This window comes from Pinus tabuliformis, chromosome 6 (genome assembly GCF_031772625.1).
Source record: "Pinus tabuliformis cultivar Carrire ecotype Pingquan chromosome 6, CPIR1, whole genome shotgun sequence".
Taxonomy (NCBI): domain Eukaryota; kingdom Viridiplantae; phylum Streptophyta; class Pinopsida; order Pinales; family Pinaceae; genus Pinus; species Pinus tabuliformis.
The window spans coordinates 2,009,904,626-2,009,917,751 of NC_142292.1; positions in this window are offsets into that span (position 1 = coordinate 2,009,904,626).

The following is a 13,126-nucleotide window of genomic DNA, read 5'->3' on the forward strand; positions in this document are numbered from 1 at the left end:
CTTCACTTAATGGGTGCATTTAAGCTAGCAAACCATTTTCCCTTCTTTTATTTAGCAAAAACAAACTATCTAATTCTACCCTTATAGCCTCCAAGTGCTTAGATTAAACTGATGAGCACCTTATTATTCTCTACCTAACTATTGATCTGCCAAGATTAAACAGTGTGGCCATATCTTTATTCTCTAACTATAACATCAAATTTAAAGCACGAAGCAGTCAAGATTAAATTGTTTGACTGTCATGGGTTGTGGCATTTAAAAACACGCTGCACACAACCATTATTTTGCAGAAACAGAGTAGCGGCATTTAGACTTGCTCACTTTCAGAGTTTATTTGTTTTCTTTTCTTTCTAGCCTAACATTTTCTTTTTGCCTTAATTTTTTAGAGCATCTAACCTAACATTTTCTTTGATATGGACATTATCATCTAAAATATATATTTTTCACTAGCATTTTATTCACTATGTTATGTCCATATCCTAACTTAACATTTTTTTAAAATATTCTATCTCATCAAAACCAAAAAATGCTACAACAAGTGTAACACCATAGGTCCTCACGGAGGGGGACCTAGATGAGATCGATGACGTGGTCCGCAATGCCACGGAAACTATTTGGGGACACATTGAGGACCAGTACCATCAGGCATTGGATAAGGTACAACAGGGCTTGAGGGAATTGCAGGTCCAGATAGGGGTGATTCAAGCGAGCATAGAACAAGAAAGCCTAAAGCAAGAGAGCGTGAAAACCTCAACAACTGAGATCACCACAGACCTCCAGTAGTGTAGTTACTGGAGGGATCCTTGCACGTTGAGACTTCAGAGGACAGGGCGCACCTATTGCATCTGAAGAATTTGAGCCTTAACCTTGCAGCGCTCCCCATTTAGTCATTACATGAGCTGCATCAAGGAGTATCAGATGAGCTCAGGGTCTGGGAGCAATGGGAATTACTGGTTATCAATGAAGTCAAGACTAACAACCAGCAAATGTTCGAGGAAAAGGCACATGCGCTCAAAGAACGCGAAGAGGTCATTGCGCGTAGTCAACAGCTGGAAGCAGCGATAACACATGTTTGTAGTGAGCTTCCCAAGCTCCAAATTCCAGCAGAAGCGGCCTCCGCAGAGAAAATCAAGAAGTTAGCTGCTACGGTGAAGGAGTCAAAGGAGGAAATTGGCAAGGTTTGCTTTGAGCTGCAGCTGCAGATATCTGAGCTTCAACTTAAGCTGTAGCCAACCACTCCTTCAAAAGTTAGAGCGCAACACGAGGCTACTATTAAAGAGAATATGACTACTCTGGAAGTTGGGTTCAAGGATTGTAGCTGTTTGTTTGATAAAATGATGAAGATGTGGACCTCACTGCAGGAGGATCCACACTTGCATAAAATTGAAGTAGACATCCAAGAGAAACATGTGTAGTTTGATGAGATCAGTGCAACATTGCGGACCTTAGCACCAGTGCAAAGTTTCACCAGACTGCAGGAGGAAAATTTCATCCAGACCCAGATTGATGAGCTACATCGGAAGGCCTCCATCATATCCTCAAGGATGCAACCCTGGGCCAATGAGGCAAGCCAACTCTCGCAGAAAATTCATAGCAAGTTGAAGGCTATGCAATAGACACAAAGAAACATGGGCCTTACAGTCGAAGGTCCAACCACAGAGAAACTAGTTGAAGGAGTTCGTTAGGCCGCTGCACAGGAATGATAGACCTTCAACCATTTAAGATATAATTCAGCGGTTTGCAAGCAAAGATCGAGGAAACACTAGCAGAGTGACTTAGGACGAGTCACGACTTTGTGTTCGGGGCTTGTTGGGATAGGGTTCCCTGGGGTTAAATTTTGTAAAATTTTGAAAAATATTGTAAAGTCTCTGCATTTTGAGGAGCGAAGTGCAAATAGCGCAGGTCGATAGGAGTCAAAGGGGTTTTAGGAAGGTCAAAGCCCCTTAGTTTGTTAAGAGTTAAGCTATTTTGTGATCCGTCCATGGTTCGCAGACCATGGTATTGTAATAGAGAATGATATAAAAGGAGTCATAGAGAGTCATAGAGAAATCTATCAAGATAATCAAGAGGATAGAAAGGAAAGTTTTGGGTATGTTTATGTACTTAGGGGAAGGGGAAGGCTCAAAGGGGTTTTAGGAAGGTCAAAGCCCCTTAGTTTGTTAAGAGTTAAGTTGTTTTTTGATCCATCCATGGTTCGCAGACCATGGTATTGTAATAGAGAATGATATAAAAGGAGTCATAGAGAGTCATAGAGAAATCTATCAAGATAATCAAGAGGATAGAAAGGAAAGTTTTGGGTATGTTTATGTACTTAGGCGAAGGGGAAGGCTCCTGCAGCTATGTGCGTGGAGACCTTGGTAAGTTCGAAACTGAGTGTGTGGGCCCCTGCAACTATGTGCGTAAGGTTAGAAGAGTCTGTAATTGAAGATCTAAGCATAATAAAGGTTAGTTTTGAATCACTACCTGTGTATCTGTGTGTTATTGTTTATCTCTGAATTTACTGTATTATTGATCTATTGAATGTAATTAGTCATGAAAAATACTTAATAGATGTGTGAAGAAGTAGATCTACTTATTTATATGATGTTATGAATGTTTAGCGCAATCGGCGAAGGGTTTAGATCTACTAACTGTTAGGATCTGTAATTTCTGGGTTTTAAGGGTTAGGGTTCGCGAAGGTCAGATAAAGCCCTAAGTTTAACAAAAACACATCACATGGTCCTTTGGATGCAGAAACCTTGTTCGAGCATCCCCCAATACTACCTCGAATGAGACTGCAGCTTGTGCTACGTGGGTTGTTGCCAAAAGGGTCAGTAGTGTAGGGTTTGTTTGTTAGCACAACTAACTCTGAACCTGGATCCAAGCCCCCTCAAGCCAATAAATGGTTTCGTTTTCGGGATCGGGATCTATTTGAGGAATGTGTGATGTGGCATAAATGGATATCGACTAAGAAGGAGATCTAAAATTGGATAGATCGGAAGCTGCATGAGTTTGTAGCTCAAGAAAACAGGGATTTGTGCCCGTCGAAAGAAGAGTGGTTTAATAGATACCTGTATATAGAAGAACACGAAATTTTCTTCTGCTCTTTTCTGTGTGAGTTATACGAATGGTTGGCTAAATTGTAGATGGTAAAGGTACTTGGAAGTTGGATAACCCTATTGTGTGGACTCCAGAGTTAGTAAGGTTCCTGGAAGGATCAGAGAACAAGATTGTGAAGGTTGTCAATTATTGGATCGATAACATATTTGGTGGATTTATTACTGAGTTCGCAATTGACATGTCTGTCAGTTGTAGCGAAGTTGAACACTAGTTTTCAAAGGACCAAGAGGTAAGTATCTGAAGTATCTGAAAACTTGGATTAAAATGCTATTGTGTGAGAAACATGTTATGCCATTAAATTGACGTTTAGACGAGATTTGACGGGGGCTACACGAAGTGGGAAGCCATTCATAAGAGATCTAGATTTAGGTGTTGAGTACAGTCCTTTGTTGGGAGCATCTCATAGCGACGAAGAAAGTAATAGTCTAAAGATGCCCCAAGTTGCGCCGCAGACGGTAAATCAGGGTATTGCGAGAATACCACATCCATCCACTCCACCTCCACCATCACCTCAACCTCAGACACCTACACCTCCACCTCCACCTCCACCTCCACTATTCAGTATGGCGAATGCTATGAAGATGCCTATATTCAAGGGTTTGGGGACAGAAGACCCTGAACAATTCTGGTTTGTAGTAGATGTTGTGTGGAAGTCACATCAAATAATGGATGACGATCTGAAGAAAGCATAACTGGTCACAACATTGCAGGATAGGGCACTGAGCTGGTATATTAAGTATGGTACGACTCATCTAGCTACGTCATTGAAAGATATGAAAGATGCGCTAAATAATGAATTCAAGAAACCTAAGTCTCAAGTTTAGTCTGTAACTAAGGTTAAGGAAATTAAGCAGAAGGTAAATGAATCTGCGTGGGATTTTGATCAAAGGTTGAAATGTTTGCTACAATAAGCTAAGGATTTGTATATTGCTTCACTGTTACCTCATCTTGGATGAGCAACATAAGGATTTGTATATTGCTTCCCTGTTACCTCATTTGACATTACCATTGTCACAGCAGAATATTGGAATGCAGGCTGAGGCACTAGAGATTGCTATGAAGTTGGAGGCCTCTCCTACTTAGGATACAAACCTAGGAGTGCAACAAATTCGGTCGTAGTTGGCTAGCTTGCATATGGAGTTACAGAGTCTCAAAAAGGGAAAATGTTTCCAAAATGAGACTCGCACGGAAGTATGGTGCTTAAAGCACGAAGGCCATGGTCACGACAAGGATCATTTCCTGGTGTATCAGAATTATCTAATTGGGGGAGGTACTGCGTTAGGTCCCTACAATACTAGTGATTACCCCATTACTATTGTATTTTTATCCCTTATTAATATTGTTGTGCCCCTATTGTCCCCATATGGTTATTACTGTGCCCCATAGAATCCCTCTATTGTTATTTTTGTGCCTTTATATTATTATTGTAAAGTCGGCTTGGTTATATTGTGACTCCTTAGACACCTATATATAGAAAGGAGGTTTTGTCATTTGAATCATCAAGGAATCATTCATTTGTGTAATGTAAAGGAGGTTGCCCCCTTGAAGAGGCTGAATTCTAAGGCATTGATCTATCTTTTCTATCTTTTTGTGAGTTGGTTTCATAACATTTGGTATCAGAGCTTTGGATTCTAGGGTTTCACTGCTCCAAATAGGTCATCGTGGCATTTTCGCTATAATTTTTGTTCTGTGACGTTTCAGAAGCAAAAAAAAAACCCAATTGAGACTAAATCACACTGAACCTCAGGTCCGAATTTCAGAGATTTTCGCGCTATATTTGCGGAGATATGATATGAGGAAGTTAGTCTTTTTGCAGACTCCTGAATTACATTCCAAATAGGTGACCTGGGGAAAATCGTCATAACTTTCTCTCTGAGCATCGGATTGAAATTTCGTAAGAAGGTACAGAAAGAGGACGGACTGTAGTTTCTTGTATATATTTTTTAGAGCCAAAGGTTGAAACAGGGACACGTGGCATGTCATACAAGTTCGCTCTACTGAACTAGTCTATAATCAGGTCACTATGGGAGATTTGGTATAACTCTTCCTTGGAGAATCCAATTTGGATCAGACTGGTGGCATTGGAAAGAGGACACAGAGGGCTACTGCAAGTCACAATTTCAAAACTGGATGATCTGAAATTATAGAGATACATCAGAGGCAATATCAAGCTCCTACAAAGTGAAAAAAGGTGTGTAGATTTTTTTAAATTTTTGCTTAAGCTTGGTTTGAAAATTTATTTTGAAGGAATTCAAAGGGCATAGTAGAGCATTATTATCGGTAACTAATGCCTCGAGGAAAGAAAATGCAAACACCTAGTAAGCAACCTGAAAGCTCTAGCATGACTCATGAAGAAGAGGAAAAAATACTACATGATATATCAAAATTACAAGACCAAGTGCAACAAATGTAACTCTCACAAAAGCTAACAGAAGCTAAGATAAATGACGTGGAATCTAAGATAAAGGGCGTGGAAGCTAAGATGAATGGCATGGAAGCTAAGATGGACGATTTGAAGATAGATTTGAAGAAAGATTTGAAGACAGACATGGCAGATTTGAAGATAGATTTGAAGACAGACATGGCAGATTTGAAGACATATTTGACAAATTTTCTACAAGAAATACTTACTAATGGTGAAAGGGTAGTAAAGGAAACTCATGATGCGAACAAAAGAAATGTTAATCATGATTTCATAGACTCTAATTTTGAATTGAAGACCCACCATATTCCAAAAATCGATATGAGGAAGTAGCAAGGATCCCGCAACATGGATATTACAGATGGAGCAATTTTTCGATCTCAATAATGTGAAAAACACACAAAAGGTACGTATTGCAACTTTATATTTGGAACCAAATTAGTTTGTATGGTATCAATGGCTTTGCTCTCGTAAACAAATTATCACTTGGGCAATTTTTACGAAAGAATTGACAGCACATTATGAGGATACAAAAAGCAACACTTTTTTTAGCCAATTGATAAGTCTCAAACAAAAGGGTTCACTAATGGAGCACATTGAGGAGTTCCAAAAATTGAACATAAGGGTAAAAAATATTCCAGAGGAGCATAGGATTGATGTGTTCATAGGGACTTTAAAGGATAATATCCAATATGATGTTCGTCTTTGGGAACCTAATTCATTAGAGAAGCCATTAGGTTAGAAAGAAAAATGGAAAGCAAAATTATGGCAACTAGGAAGCATACCACTCATAACTATAAAGATGGAAGAGTTGTTGCCCCTAGTCTTCCACAACCTATAAGGTTGACACCACAACAATTCGAAGAAAAAATAGCAAAAGGGCTTTGTTACAATTGTGATAGCAAATACACCAAAGATCATAAGTGTGCTGAGAAGAAATTATTCTACATAGATTGTGAAGAGGAAGAAGAAAAGGAGCAAGAAAGGTCAAAAGAAGAGGATATACTCCAAGAACAAAACCTAGATAAAGAAGAAATGAATCCAACCATATCTTGTAATGCATTGGCGGGAATTACCAAATTACCACTCCTCAAACCATCAAGATAGAAGGACAAATCAAGAAGAAAAAGGTAATAGTGTTGATTGATTCAGGAAGTACCCATAATTTTATTCATTGTAAGGTAGCAAAAGAATTGAATTGCTTCCCATATCCAGCACCAGAGTGTCAAGTGATGGTTGCAAATGGAAGAACAATAAATTGCTCTAGAAAGTGCCATAATATCAAGCTATCTATGGGATAATATGTATTGACTAGCCCAATGCTTTTCATTCCGATGGGAGGTGTTGATGTTGTACTAGGAGTCCAATGGCTACAATCCTTGGGTACAATAGCTCTTAATTTTCAAGAAATTTTCATGAATTTTTTTGCAGAAGGAAAGGAAGTTGAATTAAGGGGTATTACAAGGAAACCAGGAAAGATAATCAGCTCTAACGGTATGACAAAGCTTCTAAAAAAGGAACAAAGAGGTGTAATTGCACAATTATGTTTACTAGATGTTTCCACATCGAAATCATCTATTTCTCCAGATCTCCAAAAAGTCTTGGACAATCATTCCAAGGTATTTGAGACTCCCAAAGGTCTCCCACCTATTCGTGATCATAATCATGCTATTCATCTGATTCCAGGAAGTGTTCCTCCAAACATCAGGCCGTACAGATATCCCTATGCCCAAAAGAGTGAAATTGAACGTATGGTGGCAGAAATGCTAGAGGCTGGTATAATTCAACCTAGTCAAAGTTCTTTCTCTACTCTAGTAGTATTGGTGCACAAGAAGGATGGATCATGGCGCATGTGTTCGGATTATAGGGAGCTCAACAAGCTCACTATTAAAGATAAGTTTCCCATTCCTGTCATTGATGAATTACTGGATGAATTGCATGGATCAATTTACTTCACCAAGTTGGATCTTCGTTCAAGATATCATCAAATCAGAATAAAGACTGAAGACATTCCGAAAACAACATTTAGAACTCATGAGGGTCATTATGAATTTTTGGTCATGCCTTTTGGCCTTACTAATGCACCTTCTACATTTCAAAGTTTGATGAATTCCATTTTCAAACCCTTCCTTAGAAAATTTGTGTTCGTATTTTTTGATGATATACTAATCTACAGCAAGTCTTTGAAGTATCATGTTGAACATGTTGACAGGGTGCTACAACTATTGGAGGAGAAACAATTATATGCAAAAAGATCCAAATGTTTCTTTGGAGTATAAGAGGTGGAATATCTGGGTCATATTGTATCTCATGAAGGAGTTAAGGTAGACCCTAGCAAAATTAAAGCCATTAAGGAATGGAAAATCCTCACATCCATAAAGCATCTGCGAGGATTTCTCAGGTTGATAGGGTATTATCGCAAGTTTGTTAATAATTATGGGAGAATAGCAGCACCTCTAACAACGTTATTGAAGAAAGATGCATTTTCATGGACTCCAGAAGCAACAAAGGCCTTTGAACATCTTAAAGAGGCAATGTGCCAAGCACTGGTCTTAGCTACACTGGACTTCACAAAAACCTTTATTATGGAATGTGATGCTTTAGGAAATGGAATTGGTGCTGTTTTAATGCAGGATGAAAGACCCATTGCTTTTGAAAGTCATCCAATCAAGGGAATTTTTTTACACAAAGCTATTTATGAGAAGGAAATGTTGGCAATACTACATGCACTTAAGAAATGACGACCCTACCTAATGGGAAGACACTTCAAGGTAAAAATGGATCATGATAGCCTTAAATACTTTTTAGAACAAAGATTATCCTCTGAAGAGCAACAAAAGTGGGTCACAAAGATGTTGGGTTATGACTTTGAAATCATCTACAAAAAAGGGAAGCAAAATGTGGTGGCAGATGCACTCTCAAGAAAGGATGAGGATGTGGAAGCATTGTTGTGCGCCAATTCTATTATCCAACGAGATTGGATAAACGAAGCAAGGGAGGAATGGAAGAATGATGAAGAAGTGTGGGCACTTATTCGAAAGTTACAGCAAGATTCCAGTACATCTGATACATTTAGCTGGCCAAATGATTCTTTATGGTACAAATATCACTTATACCTCTGTAAGAATTCCCAACTCAAACAAAAGGTTCTTATGGAATTGCACACTTCTCTCTTAGGAGGACACTCAGGATTTTTAAAAATTTACCATAGGGTTAAGAAGGAATTTTTTTGGGATGGCCTTAAATCGGATATTCAAAAGTTTGTGGCAGAATGTTTGGTTTGCCAACAAAATAAAGTTGAAACAATTAATACCCCAGGTCTATTACAACTTTTATCCATTCCAAGCCAACGTTGGGAGGAGGTTTCAATGGATTTTATCACAGGTTTACCCAAGTCTGAGGGAAAGAGTGTCATCATGGTGGTAGTTGACAAACTTACCAAGTATGCACACTTTTGTGCATTATCACATCCATTTAAAGCCAGTACAGTTTCTACAGCATTTATGGAAACAATTCAAAAGCTACATGGAAATCTAAAGATTATTGTAAGTGATAGAGACCCCATTTTCACTAGAAATATTTGGACAAAATTATTTTCTTGTCTTGGTACTTAGTTAGCTCATAGCTCATCTTATCATCGTCAATCTGATGGGCAAACTAAGATAGTAAACAAATGTTTGGAAGGATATCTTCGTTGCTTTGTATCTAATAAACAGACACAATGGGTCAAATGGTTGCCTCTGGCTAAATGGTGGTACAACACTTCCTTTCATACAGCAACAAAAATGATCCCATTTATGGCACGTTATGGATATCAGCGACCATCCATCACATCATATTTAAGAGAAAATTCTAAGGTTCAAGCAGTGGAACATCACATCGAGCATCAACAAGAATTCCTCCAACTCTTAAAGGATAACCTCGTGTTGGCTCAGAATAGAATGAAACAACAGGCAGATCAACATCGCAGCGAAAGAAGTTTTGATGTAGGTGATTGGGTATTCCTACGACTGCAACTATATAAACAAATGTCCCTCAAGCAAGCTAAGAAGGATAATAAATTATCACCAAAGTATTATGGTTTGTACAAGGTGTTGCAAAAGATTGGTACTATGGCATACAAATTGGAGCTTCCTGCAGCTTCTCGAGTGCACCCAGTTTTCCATGTTTCATGTTTAAAGAAGGTTATAGGTGACAAGCTCCCAGTTCAAACAATATTGCCAGAACTTGACGAGGAAGGAAAAACTATATTGGAACCGGAAGCAATCACAGAAATAAGAACTCGACAACTATGAAATCGATCAATTTCGTAGTATCTCATCAAGCGGAAGAACTTATTTGCTAAAGATTCCACATGGGAGGATGAGAATTTTATACAGAAGCATCCAAAACTACTCAAGCGTTGAGGACAACACTTTTTTTAGGGAGAGGGGCATGTTAGGTCCCTACAATACTAGTGATTACCCCATTACTATTGTATTTGTATCCCTTATTAATATTGTTGTGCCCCTATTGTCCCCATATTGTTATTATTGTGCCCCATAGAATCCCTCTATTGTTGTTTTTGTGCCTTTATATTATTATTGTTAGGTCGGCTGGGTTATATTATGACTCTTTAGACTCCTATATATAGAAAGGAGGTTTTGTCATTTGAATAATCAATGAATCATTCATTTGTGTAATGTAAAGGAGGTTGCCCCCTTGAAGAGGCTGAATTCTAAGGCGTTGATCTATCTTTTCTATCTTTTTGTGAGCTGGTTTCATAACATATTGACCCTCTTAAACCATAAAATATCGTCGAGACGAGCACCAGTGTAGTACCATGGTGCGTTATCTATAAAATCACATGAAAACATTTGACATACAACTGTCATTTGTTGTAGAAGTGTTAAGTTATGGTATGTTCTATGCTTATAACAGTTTACTTCTTTTTCTTATTATATTCCACCGATTAGCAATCACATGTACATAAAGTAAAGTGCAGATAGAACATTAAACGATCGACAGAAAACAAGCCAAGACAAGAGACACAAGATGTGGCGGCTAGCCAGGGACAAACCCCACAATGTGTGGGGAAACCCTTTGATTAAATCTTCTTTTATCTTCAATAATTCAGCAGAGAGAAATAATACAATAAATCCGATTCATATCAGCAGTAGCAAACCCTAGATCAGTAGCATCAGCATTAGCGGTTTCATTATCAAACTAGGGCAGACCATATCTCACAAACCGACAGTCGGATTGACTTCATTCCACCACCAAAAGTTTCGGCTTCTAGAGGAGGTTCAGATGAACCTACAGCGCAGTTCAGATGAGGAGATCTTCTAGGCCATGCAAGTCAATCTTTACTTCTGCAGTTGCAGCTTCAGTTTCAACAGTTTCCGGCTTCAAACTAGGGCAGTCGATATCTTGCAAACCGTTCGTCGGATTGACTTCATTCCACCACCAAAAGTTGCGGCTTTCAAAGGAGGTTCAGATGAACCTACAACGCAGTTCCAAAGAGGAGATCTTCTAGGCCACGCAAGTCAATCTTTACTTCTGCAGTTGCATCTTCAAATTCAACAGCTTCCGGCTTCACATGTGTGAGAGAGAGAGACCCATTTCAGCGCAGTAGAGAAGAGACTCATATCTGCGCAGTAGAGAGAGAGAGATGTGATGAGATGAGTGAGTCCAAATGAGGAAAAGTCCTCTTATATTTATACACATCGTTGGTGGGTGAATAGATGCGACTGTTGGGCTTCTGAGCCTACATGAGTTGTAGGTCGGCTTGATAATAATTCCATAATCAAAATAAATTCATATCTCCACGAATACTTATCGAAATTGGATGATATTTATATCAATCCTACACCTCTCGACGAGAGGAATCTGATAAAAATATTATTAGCCATGAATAAGATGACCCACATGAAGTTTTGCCCTGGTTGCCAATTTTAACACTCCCTCTCAACCATGGAGAACTTCATCTGAAATCTGTCTATCGGTCGTTGCTATTCATCCATCAAATGCACTGCCTTGTACAGCCTGACCCTTGCCCAGCTCTGCTCTATTTTACCTGTTCTGCTTTGTCTTGTTCTGCCCTGCACTGATTTGTACTTTTTTTTTGTTCTGTTCTGCTCTGCTCTTGCATTGTTCTGTTCTACTCTGCTTTTGTCCGAATTATGAAGAAGAAGAAATGATCGAGGATGTATCATACTGACTCAAAGTCAGTCTCAGAGTATGTACCACTGATCCCAGACCAGTCTCAACCGACCCGAAGTCAGCGTCATCATATGGTACAACTCCTACCACTAGTCCCAGACCAGTATCATTGATCCCAGATCAATGGAGGTCATCCTAGCGTAGGGAGTACGGTAGTTACAATGATGCATCCATCGGTACTACTATGGTCCCTAACTTCATTTCCCTGCTCATTGATCAGATGAGAGGTACTTCCCATGAGTCCTAGACTGCATGGGTAGGATGCCTCGACAGGAGAACTAATCAATCCTGTCCTCACAGGAGAACACATCAATCCTGCTACAATTGCTATGGAGAACACATCAATCCAGGCTGCCATGGAGAACACATCAATCCAGGCCTCACAGGAGAACACATCAATCCTGCTACAATGTCGCCACGGGGTGTACATGTATACCACCAGGGGATAATGAATAATCCTGTGGTCATATACTGCTCCAAGAAGCACCCCGCACCCCCCTGGAGCTCTCAAAGCTCAATGCATCATACATGACCCTCATTGGAGGGTCTTTGAACAACTCCAAGTTGTTCACGGAACGTCAGAAATTTTACTTTCCCAAGGGGTTTTGTCAGAATGTCGGCGACCTATTCATCTGTACCGATATGATGGAGCCTTATAGCTCCCCGTTGCACCATATCTCGAATATAATGGTATCTGATATCAATATGCTTGGAGCGATCATGGAATACGGGATTCTCTGACAAACGAATCCCACTTTGGTTGTCACAAAGGATCACAGTGGTATCCAATGTGAATCCAAACAACTCACTGAAGAGCTTTCGCAACCAAACTGCCTCACAAGAAGCCATGCTAACAGCAATATACTCTGCTTCGGCGGTGCTCAAAGCCACCGACTTTTGTTTCCTGCTCATCCAGGATATCGAAGCAGATCCCAAGGAGAAACAACACCCGGAAGTGCTCTTACGGTCCTCCACATTGCCTGCCCAGTCAGCATCTGTGTATCCAAATAGTCTCACATCTCTGGCAATGTATCTTAACCCATAAGTGATAGTGCCATGAAGATATCTCAGCAGATTCTTGGCACCAATCCAGTGTATGTGGTGGGGTTCAACCATATGCTGGCTCAACGTGTTGACTGCAAAGCATATATTTGGACGGGAGTTCACTAAGAACATTAATGCTCCGACGAGTTGCCGATACTCAGTAGCATTTCGTAAAACAGGTCCAGTAGCACTACCGCTTAACTTCTTGAAGTCAAGCTCCATCGGAGTAGTTACAGGCTTGCAGTCCACCATTCCAAATCTTTCCAATATCTTCACCACATATTTTCCTTGAGATAGGAAAATTTCTCCTGGCTTTTGCCACACTTCAAGTCCTAGGAAGTAGTGGATCAATCCTAGGTC